At 46.1% G+C, this 14,088-nt stretch overlaps 1 protein-coding gene across 3 annotated transcripts in view; it reads left to right on the top strand.

The window, feature by feature from the left end:
• Positions 1–14,088, top strand: part of TIAM1 (TIAM Rac1 associated GEF 1) — a 381,899-nt gene that overhangs the window by 171,796 nt on the left and 196,015 nt on the right. Inside the window, exon 1 of one of the 3 annotated variants that reach the window (XM_042955205.1) lies at positions 7,350–7,481. The exons of the other annotated variants lie outside the window; for them this stretch is intronic. The gene's annotated coding sequence lies outside the window, so the exon portion shown is untranslated. Of the gene's footprint in view, positions 1–7,349; positions 7,482–14,088 lie in introns of those variants that run through there. 3 annotated transcript variants of the gene reach the window in all.

Genomic DNA, 14,088 nt, shown 5'->3' on the forward strand with positions numbered 1-14,088 from the left:
TTGAGGGATAGTGACAGAGCATGAGTGGGAGGAGGGGCAGAGAGGGAGATAAAGAATCCGAAGCAGGCTCCAGGTCTCATGCTGTCAGCATAGAACCCGACGTGGGGCTCGAACCCACAAACCGTGAGATCATGACCTGAGCCGAAGTTAGACGCTCAACCGACTGAGCCACCCAAGAGCCCCCAAAACAAGTCCTCTTAATGTTGGTTATCTTTGGTGAGTTCCAAGGGCCTCTGTGTCTCGCTGTGGCAATCCTCATGAGGGGGCTTGCTGCCTCCCCACAGCAGGGACTCGAGCAAGGGCTCACGGGGTCTCTCTGAGGCCCCGGGGTGTTGGAAGGGCCCCCACTCTCTCACCAGGTGCATAACCAGTATCTGAGCTATACTTCTATCCGTGACCCAAATAGCGATACGAAAACCTCAAAAACATTTAAAACAGTAACATGGTTGCTTATTTCCTGACTGCAAATTGTATTTGTACGTTTAGTGCCTCTTAAGGAAAGCTCTGGGCATGTGCCCCACGCAAAGCCTGTTTATCCACACAACCCGATGGGTTGTCCTTAGGCGTCGATTTCAACTTCCCATTTTACCGAAAGGGAAGCCACATGGCTTGGCTCTGCTTGTTGGAGGAGGCCTGGACTTGAACAAGGCCCTCTCATTACACACCCTGGCTTCTCCCTTGACCAAACGAGGCCTCCTCAGTGGGACTGCTCCCTGAACGCCCCCTGGGAACACTCCCTCGGGGCTACATTGAGGATTGTAAGGCAATCTCGGCTGCACATTCTTTGGAGAGAAGGCAGGACTGAAATTAGAACTTGACTTCTTATCTTCTTACATGAGTTTATTCAGCACGATCTCACTGTTAGTGCCAATAATAATTATTATTGTTTATTGCTGCCGAGCAGAGAGGTGTCTGAAAGAGCCCACGCCAGGGAAAACCCAGATGCTCTCGCCCCCACGAACCACACGTACCTCTTGTGCAAGGCTCACGGGGCCTTTGGCACCAACAGCCTCGCTGTGTGTGTGGGCAGGACAGCATCTGGCCCCATATGGTTTATTGCTATTCAGTGCTAGAGGTTCATGGACTTTTCCTTTGCCTTCTTTGTTACCTTTATCCTTGGATTGCACTTCCTCCCTTTTCCCCTCTCCCTTCCAGTTACAAGCCTGGCTTCAGTCATAAGTGCATGAGCCACCGGTGAGTCCTGAGACTCTTGACTTTGGCGTGCGGGACAAATGTTGTTGGGCAAGGCGTTGTCATTTGGGGCCATGAAAGCAATGGGAGTTTTACAATCCTGGAAACACACAACTGGAAGATAGAACTAGGAGGCCAGAGAATATTAATTGGGATATTGCCATTTAATAGTTGGAGAAAATCAAAGCCTCTGGATTGTAAGGAACTTGCTACCCATTCAGTCCCTGAAGTGTGCTCTGGGTCCAGGTGGCATTTAAAGGCTGGTGAGATTTTCTTGGTGTGTTTCTGATTTTATATTTTTCAGGATTACTCTGCTTATTTGTTAGGCATTTGGTTTTCAGATGGAGAAAACCGTATTCAAAGTCACTAAGGTTGGTGTAAGATTTAAGTTGTAAAACATTTTTGTATCAAATCAAAAAAATTTTTTTAAAAATTTTTTTTTAACGTTTATTTATTTTTGAGACAGAGAGAGACAGAGCATGAATGGGGGAAGGTCAGAGAGAGGGAGACACAGAATCCGAAACAGGTTCCAGGCTCTGAGCTGTCAGTGCAGAGCCCGACACGGGGCTCGAACTCACGGACCACGAGATCATGATCTGAGCCGAAGTCGGCCGCTTAACCGACTGAGCCACCCAGGTGCCCCTCAAATCAAAAATTTTTAAAGTCTATTTAATTTGAGACAGAGAGAGAGAGAGAGAGAGAGAGCATGAGCAGGGGAGGGGCATAGAGAGAGAGAGAGAGAGAGAGAGGGAATCCCAAGAAGACTCTGAACTTTCAGTGCACAGCTCCGATGTGGGGTTTGAACTCACTAACTGTGAGATCATGACCTGAGCTGAAATCAAGAGTCAGATGCTTGATCGACTGAGGCACTTGGGTGCCCCTGTATCCAATCAAATGTAATGAGGGTCTGCACTTGAAGACATTGTCTGAAAGGAAGGGCCTCGGTTTGTCTCTCAGAGAGAAGGAAGGCCTCATCCGGCGCTGAGTCAAGGGTTTTCAAACATGTCCATGTCCCTGGTGATCCTCACACCGTCCGGCACAAGAGTGGGTCGGATGGATCCATATTCAGACTTAATCGGTTTCAAATAGAAAAAAATTGATCTTGGCAATCCGTTGGTAGCTAGCCACAAAATGTATTCATGGAGAAGCTTCTCAATTTCCAGAGCGATGCTGGATAATCCAGGGGATCTGGATTTGGGTCTGCAGTCATCGCGCGGGGTCATCTGCTTGGGTTCAGATCATCTGTGTTCGTTGGCACCCCTGGTGGACTTCCCCTAACTTGAGGAGGAGAATGCTCTTTTTCTCCAGCTGGGCTGCGGGCTTGCTGTTGCTGGGCGACAGCAGGTTGATGTGGACAGTTGTGGACGTGTTCCTGGGAGCCCACCACAGCTGTCTGCGCTTGCCGGGGTAGGTGCTGGGGTAGGTGCGGGTAAGAACCATTGCCGGGGCTGGCATCAAATTCTTGGACCTTGTCGGCTCTGCTGATTGCAACGCTTTTTCGGTTGAGTTGCCCTGGTGTTTGATCACGTTGGTTCTGAAGATCCTTGAACAGAAATCCAGAAGAGTCTTGCTTAAGGAGGGCATTTGTGGGGGCGCCTGGGTGGCTCAGTCGGTTAACTGACTTCGGTTCAGGTGATGATCTCAGGGTTCATGAGTTTGAGCCCCGCATCAGGCTCTGTGCTGACAGCTCAGAGCCTGGAGCCTGCTTCGGATTCTGTGTCGCTCTCTCTCTGTCTGCCCCTCGCCCGCTCACGCTCTGTCTCTCTCAAAAAGCAAGTAAACATTAAAAAAACATTTTTTTTATTTAAAAAAAAAAAGGAAGGCATTTGTGTCATTGAGGACACAGTTTGAAAGGAATTTTAAAAGTCGGCTATGGGAGGTCAAATTTAGAAAACAGCACGATAAAGACTGAATTAAAATCTATGGGGAAAATAACTTAAATAAACTCCCCATCATTTTTTGCTTCTGGGCGTAAATTCAGCTGACAAAGGGAAAGAGAGATGTTTGGCCCTTTGTGAGTTTCCTCCCCCACCTACCAAATGTTGTTGTCCAACGTGTATTTATTTATTTGTTATATGACCTTCTTACATCTGTATAGCTGGCTCTTGTGTAAATATCCATGAACAGTACAAATGCCTCATAAGGGTGTCATGACTTACAGTTTTTCAAAACAGTTTTACATAAATCTTCTTATTTGTGGTAATGGTTGATTATTTTTGTGCCTTCTATCACTTAACACTGTCCCCAGGTTTATCCTGATCTTGGGAAATTGTTAAAAACAAAAGTTGACTGTGCTCCCTCTACTGGTTGCATTTCTTTGGAACAGAAGCACCGTACATTCATGATTAGGTTCATTGCTTTTGGTGGGACTCATAACCGTGCTCACATTTTCATTTCCTTCTCCTTTCCTTGGTTTTCAGAAACAAGACCAGGGGCGCCTGGGCAGCTCGGTCGGTTGAGTGTTCGACATCTGCTCAGGCCACGATCTTGGGGTTTGTACGTTCCAGTCCCGTGTCGGGCTGTGTGCTGACAGCTCGGAGCCTGGAGCCTGCTTCGGATTCTGGGTCTCCCTCTCCCTTAGCCCCTCCCTGACTTGCACTCCGTCTCTCTGAGTCTCTCTGTGTCTCTCAAAAATAAATAAACGTTGAAAAAGAAAAAGAAGCAGCAAGACCAGTGGCTTTTAGAACCGCAGGTTAAGAAGCTGATAATATAATGAGGGATAGGGTGTCTTTACCGCCCATTTGTACAGGGGTGTGTGGAGAGGGCCACTGCTTGGCACCCTTCCTTCCTTTAATGCGAAGAGCAGCCCTGCCGGGGGCTGGCGGCCACTGCCCGAGGACCTCTTCGGTTCTGATGTTGGTGGGCTTTCACCTGTGTTGGGTCTTGTGCAACCTCTCAGCCCCTGAATGAAATCAGCAGGATTTTTTAATTATTTATTTATTTTTTTAATGTTTATTTATTTTTGAGAGATCATGAGCGGGAGAGGGGCAGAGAGAGAGAGGGAGACACAGAATCTGAAGCAGACTCCAGGCTCTGAGCCGTCAGCAGAGAGCCCAATGTGGGGCTCGAACTCATGAACCATGATATCATAACCTGAGCCGAAGTTGGACGATTAACCCCAGGTGCCCCTCCAAATTTTTTTTTTTTTTTTTTAATGTTCATTTTTGAGAGAGAGAGAGACTACAAGCCGGGGAGGGGCAGAGAGAGAGAGGGGGACAGAGGATCCAAAGCAGGTTCCGTGCTGACAGCAGCAAGCCCGATGTGGGGCTCGAACTCACAAACCCCGAGATCATGACCTGAGCTGAAGTCGGACACTCAACCCACTGAGCCACCTAGGCGCCCTGAAACCAGCAAGTTTTATATGTGCTCACAGGTAGTTCAGACTCTTGAACCCAGGGTGCCCTGAAGATTCCTCCAGAAGTGACTATAGGAGAGTCTTTACTTTTAGGCCTGAGAGATGGGCAATGAGGTGAAGACTGATTTAGTTCTATGCAACATGCACTTATCACATATATACCGTGTGTTAGGCTTCAAGGGGATTCCAGAGGAGCCAACCCACTGTTCTGTGTCCCCTTTTGAGAAACACTGAGCAACAAGGGCAAGGCTCTTCTCCCTCTCCAAGCAGAAATTAAGTAATATCAGACAGAGGGGTGCCTGGGTGGCTCAATCGGTTAAGCGTCTGACTCTTGGTTTCGGCTCAGGTCACGATCTCATGGTTTGTGAGTTTGGCCCCGTTGGGCTTTGTGCTGAGTGTGGAGCCTGCTTGGGATTCTCTCTCTGTCTCTGTCTCTCTCTGTCTCTCTCTCTCTCCCCCTTTTCCCCCACTTGTGGTTTCTCTCTCAAAATAAATAAGTAAACTTAAAAAATAATATAAGAAAGAAGGGAAAAAAAGCGTATATAGCATTCTAGAGTTAAAGGAAACACTTCTTAGGTAATGATGAGACCAGAAAACCTATAGAAAAGATATCTTCACTTTGTAGGTCCTTCACCCTAACTGGTAGACAGTGGTGGTGCTTGTATTCTTTTTCCTGTAAGCGGATTTGTAACTTTCTTTTCGATAAGCTGTAATGAGATTAAACATCCTTCCTGTTCTCAATGGAGCGTCTCCAGCTAAAGATTGTCAGTGGAGAAATGGCTGGTGACTGTGATAAGCCTGCTTTGTCTGTGTATCTTTCATATCTCTTTCAGCAAGGTATCATGCCTCCTCCCCCCAGATGTGCTCTCTGTGATTCTAAAGCTGATACCCAAGCCTGACGTCATCTTCCTCCCCACCCCCATGATTATTTCCATCCACATTTGACACAGGTCCTTAACTTAGTGAGTGCCTGGGCCTCCAGCTGTGTTCCGTATCCCTGAATGCTTTACTGCTTCTGACTCCCATGCCCACCGTCTTCTGGTCCCACGCAGATGGTCCAGCCCTCAAATGCTGCCCAGTGGAAAAGGAGAAGAAATGCTATTCTATATTCTTATAAGTCCCTGGAGAGTCTCATCATAATGTTGATGATCATATATGGAATGAATAAATTCAGTGACTGTTGATGGTGAAATCTGTCTCCCAGGGCTTCTCAGTAGCCAACAGTATTGGCATTTGGGGCTGGATAATTCTTTGTTGTGGGAGGCTTTCCTGTACAGCATCCTTGTCTTCTGCCTGCTAGATGCCAGTAGCTCCCCCAAGGTGTCGCAACCAAAAATTGTCCCCACTGTTGTTGAGTGTTCCCACGGGGGCAAAGTCCACTGATTTTCCCAGCAAAGGACCAGTGCTGATACCAAGCACCCCCTCTGTTCATTTTGTTCTTTCATGATTCTTCATGGGCATTCTTTTGTTTATTTACTTCATTCATGGAACAAATAGTTACTAACTTTCCTACTTATGCCAGCTTCTTATGCCATCTATATAGGGGAATATAAGGATGAACTAGGTATCTCCTTCTTCATGTTCATATATATATGAGTCAATTTTGACGTATCCTGGTTTACATTCTTTTGATTTTTATCATTATTACCTCGAAAGTTCCCTTCTCTGAATGTCATTCCCAACCTATAGCCCTGGCCGGTGTTTGAGAAATTAGGACTTCTTTAATGAATGTTTTTTTATTTCTGTAGCCTGGGTCTTTGAGGGATGCCCCTTGCAGCCTGGGTCAGTATTCTTGGCTTTGACACAGCTATTAACCTTGTAAAATGATAATGCTCTATTAATCTATCAATTTCATCCATGAATGCTTCACCTGTTACAGATATGGCCTCCACTTGTCATTCTAGATCTCCTATTTTCTTGTACTGTGATTCCTTTCATTCTCTTTAACCAGCCACCTGAGGCTTCATTTAATGTGTGCGGTCATTTTTAGTTTTATTCCATGAAACTTCTGTTTCAGAACCGAGGTCAGGCCTAGCAAAGGGATGATCATTGGACTGCTTTTGGGTGGACTTTTAAGTTAGCGCGTATCGTTTAGAGTGCTCAGGAACTGTGGTATAAATATTGCTGGTGGGAAACCAAATTTATGGCAGTCATTTTTCTAGGGGGAGGGAAAGTGGGATGTCTTTCAGGGAGGAGTTTACAGATGGCTCTAACTATGTTGGTAATTTTAATTTTTTGTGCTACATGATAGGTACTTGGGGGCTCATTTTATTTTCAGATGTATTTTTGTATCCCTGAAATATTTTGTAGTAAGTTTTCAGGGAAACAGGGGCAGTTGTAAGTGTTTTGTTTTGCCTTTCTGTCCCCCACTCTTTTTCAATAGATGTTTAGGAATTAGGCCTCCACTGACTAACCTATCCACATTCCTGCCTGTGCTGGGGTGGGGAGCACGGTGCAATTATTTAAGATTTCTAGCCTTTCAAATCCAGAAAGAGGCACTGCCTTCTTGCCATGTGCGAAATAAATGTGACAGGAACTTATGCTGTCTGCAGGGTGCCCAGGTTCATCTGTGAAGTGGTTAAGATCTGTTAGGAATAAATATCTTCCCCTAAGGTTGTGAGGAGCCCAGAGCCGCGACCCTGAGTGACAGCCCGTCTGGGCTCTTGGTCTGGGGAACATGGAGGGGAGAATTAAATTGGGGAAGGAGGTGGAGAGGAGGGAGGTGGAGAGGAGGGAGGGGACGGTGGGTGGGGAGGAGCGACAAACCCTCTCCAACACACCCAAATGACCAGATTCATCACAGCACGAAACTTCACAAGTTACGCCCACTCCCTCTGCCAGAAGCCGGGGAAGGCTGCTGCTTCCTCATTTCTGTTACTGGAAGTTTGGAGACGTGAAGCAAGACGGGGAAGCATGCGCGCCGTGCCGAGCAGTGGTGAGCGTTAATTTCAAGCCCATTCTTTCCACCGGCGAATTTCTTTGTGTCGGATGGCGAGGGGCAAGCAGCCGAGGCGGCTGTGGACAAGCAGAGGCCGATGGGGTCCTGAGCTCGGCGGCGGCGTTGAGGGGACCTGTGCGCCCGGAGCCCGGAGCCCCGAGCCCCGCGGAATCGGGCGAGCAGCGTCTCCACGCTGCGCCGGGATCCCTGGGGGGAGGGGGGGGGGGGACACTGCCTGTGTGGGTCCCGGCTCCAGGGTAAAGAGAGGATGGGGGCTTTGTGAGCCCTTCACTTTTACCCCTTTGCCTTCGGTATCCAGGGATCCTATGGGGAAGGGCAGGAGGAAGGGAGGCCGGGGGATCAGGTTACCCACCAGAGGTGCGTTCTGTCCCCACTGTCCCCGCTGTCTGGCTGCCTGTTCTGTAATGCCAGGTCAGTGCCATTGACAATGAATCCATTGGGATTCAGTATTTCTGAAGGAATGTTCTGAAGCTGGGGCGCCCGACAGGCCCCCCGGGTCAGTATGGGAATTCTTTAGGGAGGCATCGGAAGTCTTGGGTTTCTCATTAATTTTGTGTCTGATTTAGTTCAGCCCAAGACTTCCTAGCCATTGAGGTGTCATTTGTGTATCCAGAAAATTTTTTTGAAAAGTATGAGTTTTTCTATGGCAGCTGCTTTCTCTCCAGGTTGATTGCCTAAGTCAGATTTGGGCGGGGTGGGGAGAGGAAGTTTGGGTGGAGGCTGGCACCCTGGTTGGGATCATTGCAAGCGACACTTAATATATGTTGCAGCAAATGATAAAGTTGGCCAAAGGTAAAGTTTCTTGTAAACATTCTTTAGATTTTATTTTGGAGCCCCTTTTAGAGCTTTGTGGTTTTGCTTCCGCATGAGGGTCCGATGGAAGCTTTTGGGCTAACTTACCCAATTCACCTGTTTCATATCTGATCAACAGGTTGGTGCAGGGCAGTGGGAGCTGTGTGTGTGTGTGTGTGTGTGTGTGTGTGTGTGTGTGTAGTTTAAACTAATCCTTCCTATGAATTCTTAGAGAATCATCTTATTTTTAGGCCACCTTCACAGAAGGGAAGAAATGTGTGGCTGTCATTATGCTCATAGAAAACCAAATTTCATTTTACAAGTGTTTCTCCCCGATCTGGGGTGGGTGCAATTAGGAGGATATCAATAGTTGATTTTATCATCTTCCTGATCCGACAGTGGGGCAGCCTGGCTTTCTCTTGGCACCTTCCATTTGAACTTTGGGGTCAGGGGCCGGCTTGCTGTGGCCACAGTTTTACTTAGTTTACTTCCACCTTCAGCTTCCCTGAAGTTAATGATACAGAAGTAAAATGAAATGACTTTAAAAAAAATTTTTTTTTTTTTAACATTTATTCATTTTTGAAAGGCAGAGAGAGACAGAGTGTGAATGGGGAGTGGGCAGAGAGAGAGGGAGACACAGAAACAGAAGCAGGCTCCAGGCCCCTAGCTATCAGCACAGAGCCCGACGCGGGGCTTGAACTCACGGACCGCGAGATCATGACCTGAATGGAAGTCGCCACTTAACCGACTGAGCCACCCAGGTGCCCCCGAAATGAAATGACTTTTAAAGCAAAGTAGACACGTCCCGGGAAAGGCCAACAGGTTGCATGGTCCAGGCTGTCACAACTGTTAGAGCCCTGTGTTCCTTGAGGGCTCAAGAAAGAGCATGGCATGGAGATGGGAACTTGATGCTCGCGTGAAGTTGTGTGGCCTGCTTCCTCCACCCCTAAGAAGTCTGTAGCAACTCACTCAACAGGAAAGACAACCAAATTGGATCTCATGATAGTGCTGGTGAAACTAACTAATAGACCCTTGTTCACATGGAGTTTAATGGAACAATAATCCTCAGCCAGAGAAAGGGAGTATATTATTCATAAAGGTATTTAGAGATCACATGGGACTGTTTCATGTAGACATTTGAAATTGGATTACTTCTCCTATATGAATTGGTAAGTGTAGGTAGGTGTGAGAGAATGTTACAATTTCTGTATCATTATTTTTTTCCTCAAGGTCCTCTTACCTCTCCCATAAATAAGAGGTTTGGCTCTGATTGTGTGTGTCTGTGTGTGTGTGTGTGTGTGTTTGAAGTGGCAGGTTCAATTTGTTTAATAGAAATAGGGCCATTAAGATTATCTTGTTTTAGTAACTAGATAGTCTTTTATATGAATTTTTCTATTTCACGTAAATATTAACATTTATTGGTAGAAAGTTGTACATAATATCCTTTTATAATATTTTAAAAGACTCTATGGCATCTGTAGAAATGTTTTCCTTTGTCATTCCTGGCATTGGTTATTTGTGCTTTTCTTCTTCTTGGTCAGTCTTGCTAATGTATTATCAATTTTACTGGCATTTGAAAGAACCAACTTTGGGTTTTGTTTGTATTTGAAATGAAACATAAACACTGCCTCCTTTCTTAAGTTTACATGCATTTAAAAAATTCTGTGCTGTGGAACACTGTCAAAAAAGATGTTAAGAGCCTTTAAAACTAAGTAACTGAGTCTCCTGGCTGTAAGGAGGCAGACATTCTGTATTCATTTTTATGTGTCTCTGAAATAATGTTTCTCGGTTTTATTAAACCATACCTGGTGTTCTTGAGAATCCTACCCAGTGCATCAAATTGTTCTAAGATGGTTTTGTACATTCACTGGGGCACACCCTGTGAAATTGTTTTGGAAACTTCTAGCTAGAATTTACATATGACTTGCTGGTAATTTAATGTGAATTGTAGGTACCCTTCAACCTACTTGACAATACAGATTTATTTTGTACTAGGGCAGAGGAAATTTGCTGTAATGACCAAGAAAGTTTCATTTTGGTTCATATTTAATACATGAGTCTTGGCATTTTAACGTTTTTCTCGGAAAATCTTTCTGAGTTTGTGACCGTGTAAGAACGAGAACATTAGAGCCAGAAAGACCTGGATCTGAAGTCTTTTTTCTTTTAAGTTTATTTATTTAAGTAATCCCTACATCCAGTGTGGGGCTCAAACTCACGACCCTGAGATCGAGAGCCACGTGCTCTACCCACCGAGCCAGTCAGGTGCCCGTGGATCTGAATTCTTGCTCTGCCGACTTCCAGAAAGTTGCCTAACCCCTCTGAGCTTACATTTCCCTTCCTGTGAGATGGAAATAATGAAAATTGCTCAGGGGGCTGTTGTGAGATTTCTGAGTACTCCTGTAAGGCACCTGGCTTGTGATTTGCAACAAAGCGGGCACTTAATGGGGTGCAGTGCGTTGCGTGTTTTCGCCTCCTGCCCTTTCTGGTTGTACTTGCAACCTCACAGCTTCCCTGGGTGCCTGCCTTCCAGAAGTGTGAAAGGTTATTGCAACAGAATGAAACAAAGCCACTTCTCCCATCTGTTCTCTCCATATTTGGGGCAGATGGGCTACCAAGGTCCCTTTCCGTATTTTCAGTATTTTCGTCTTATTATCCTAGTTGATTGGTGGCATACTGGCTGTGTATTTTTCCACTCCAAGTTTTTGAATTAAATGTTTTAAAAATCTAACTTTATTTTATTATTTCTTTAATGTTTATTTATTTTTGAGAGAGAGAGAGAGAGAGAGACAGTGTGAGTTGGGGAGACGCAGAGAGAGAGGGAGACACAGAATCTGAAGCAGGCTCCAGGCTCTGAGCTGTCAGCCCAGAGCCCAACGTGGAGCTTGAACTCAGGAACCATGAGATCATAACCTGAGCCGAAATCGGACATTTAACCGATGGAGCCACCCAGGCGACCCTTCAATTTTTTTTTTTTAATGTTTATCTATTTTTGAGAGAGAGAGAGAGAGCGCGAGCAAGCCGGGGAGGGACAGAGAGAGAGAGGTGGACAGAGGATCCAAAGCAGGCTCCATGCTGTCAGCAGCAAGTCCAATGTGGGGCTCAAACTCACAAACCCTGAGATCATGACCTGAGCTGAACTCAAGACGCTCAACCGACAGAGCCACCTCGGCATCCCTTCCACCCCAATTTTTACCTTACCTTCCTGGGATTATTATTTTTGTCTTCAGTTTATCTCACTTCCTTGACAGTCTCACTGCTCTGTTATTTCCTCCCTCCCTCCCTGCCTCCCAGCCTCCCAGCCTCCCAGCCTCCTTTCCCTTCCGTAGAAATGAAATGAGTACTCAGCTCAAACTTGGCAGAGACGGGGCTGTAAGTTAGTGGGGTTGCTTCTCCGAAGGGAAATTGGTAAAATGTAGTTATTCCAGAACTCCAGTTACTCTAGAAGAGATGCTCGATGTCACTAATCATCAGGGAAATGCAAAGCAAAACCACTACGAGATACCAGCTCTCTACCAGAAAGACAAGAAATAACAAGGTTCGGCTGTGGAGAAAAGGGAACCCTCATGCACCATTGGTGGGAATGTAAACCAGGAGGCAGATGGGGCTGAGGATAACCATATCAGGGTTTTATTGCTATAGCATTTTCTGAGAGTGTTTTTCCAGAGCTTAAAGTTCCTTGGTACTTTGGGGGTGTGTGTGTGGGGGGGTGGGAAGTGTGGATTGTTTAATGCTATGGCTGACCTCATAACCAAGAAAGGAAGTGAGAGGCATAGGGTGAGGAAGTTGGCTGGGTAATATTCCTCCACAAAGGAATATGGCATTCTTGAAGTGATCCAACCCTGCAGCTGTTTGCTCTTCTTGGGGTTTGTCAATTGAAGAATGTCCCAGGGAATATATGGCATAATCAGTTAGTGTTTCTTCAGGTGTCTAATAATGCAAGGGGCTGGACTGGGGAAGGGAAGGGGTCGTCAGCTGGGAAAAGGCTTACCGGTGCCATGCCAACATCATTCAGTGCTCTGCTCGAGGAGTGAGTCTTGGCTTATATGTTTTGTGGTGAATCGGCCTCAACAACAGATTGACTAGCTGCCTTTGATCTGGCCCGTCAGCTGTGACCCAGTGTGCTGAGTAACTGTGCTGTTATTTGTATTGGTTGGTGTTTTTATGAGAGTAGGGGACAAGGAGGCGGATAGTCTTCATGAGTGTTTTGCAACATGACGCCTCTGGTTTATTTTGATGCTGTTGCTTGAAAACAAGTGTCAGCATGGTATTCCCTGGTAAAACTTTTGGGGGAGAGATCATCACTTTTGGAAAGTTTGGTTAGGAGTGGGTTTGTGAGATCTTGTACTGAAGCATGGAGCCTCATGCAATACCTTGGAAATGTATGCTCCAGTGTTTGAGATCTCTGTAAATTTACTTCTGTAAATCCAGAGATTTTGGTGGGCAAGGATAACTATGGCCAAAGCGCTTTCTCCAAAGCCATGGTCGAATAAGGGCCTGGTAAATACTTCTTTGATTATTAAAATACTAATACTAAATACTAATTTACTGAGCATCTACAACATACCCGGTACTTTTCCTGTGTTCTCTTGTTACTGTCTCAGGGTGATACTGCATTCTCTAGAAGTACATAACAAATGAGCATAAAACCCATTATTTTCCTGTGTCCGCTCTTGTAGGTAGAACTGGTGTGAACTGAGGCCCACAGATCTAGACCTGAAAGCCAGGAGGAGAGGAGGGTTGGTACCCTGTGGTGTGATATTCTGAGTCCTAGTCTCTTATCTAGGAAGTGATCGGCCTCTTTGGATGGCACGTATGGGGATCTTGAGAGAAGCCTCTTCTCTTTGGGATGGGGTGAGGCATTTGCAGAAGGTTGGGAAATGAACATTCAAGTTTTTATTTGTTTATTTTTTAAAGTTTATTTATTTATTTTGAGAGGGGGAGAGAGAGAGAGAGAGAGAGAGAGAGTGAGAGTGCAAGCAGGGGAGAGGCAGAGACAGAGAAGGAGAAAGAGAATCCCAAGCAGGCTCTTCACTGTCAGTGCAGAGCCCGATGTAGGGCTCAATCTCAGGAACCGTGGGATCATGACCTGAGCCGAAATCAAGAGTCAGATGCTCAACTGACTTAGCTACCCAAGTGCCTGAGGATTCAAGCTTTTAAAGTCCTTATTGTTTTAGGACCCTGGCCAAATCCTCCTGTCCTGGGACAGTAGGAGGTTCGTTATTTGTGACTGCTGTTTTGTGGAAAGAGGGGTTGCTGATTCTCCTCATTCACAACTTGAGGCTTTGAAATGGAGTTCCTGGGAACCATTGGATGTGTAGGGTCCCATTGTTGGATCATTCCACGGACAAGCCAATGTTTTGGGCTTGATGAAGAGGGCACAGTGGTACAACCCATGTCAGGGACCCCACGGGCTGGGTCTGCCCCTTGTGAGTGACCACTGATTAGCATTGATTCTTTATGCTTTGAGTCATGAGGAAGAAGATTCCCCCTGATTCTCAGATTATATTGTTTCAAAGACCTCACGGAGTAGTCTTCCGACCTTTGTCTTCCTGGCATCAGTTTTGCCTGCCCTTGTGATACCAGGAAAGGAGAAGAAGGAATTATTTTGGAGTGCAACAGGGGAAACTTGGTATCAGCATGGGCTTTTTCTGGGGCTGTGGCCATGAGATCATGTTACTTTTGATAGAGCTTCCACTGAAAGGGTCAAGCCGTAAATCTACAACCTTACAGGCACTCTGAGCAGAGAAATAATGCCGCAGACACCTTCCTCCCTCACTTTCCCTTCTGCCAA

Source organism: Panthera leo, chromosome C2 (genome assembly GCF_018350215.1).
Source record: "Panthera leo isolate Ple1 chromosome C2, P.leo_Ple1_pat1.1, whole genome shotgun sequence".
In the NCBI taxonomy this organism is placed as follows: domain Eukaryota; kingdom Metazoa; phylum Chordata; class Mammalia; order Carnivora; family Felidae; genus Panthera; species Panthera leo.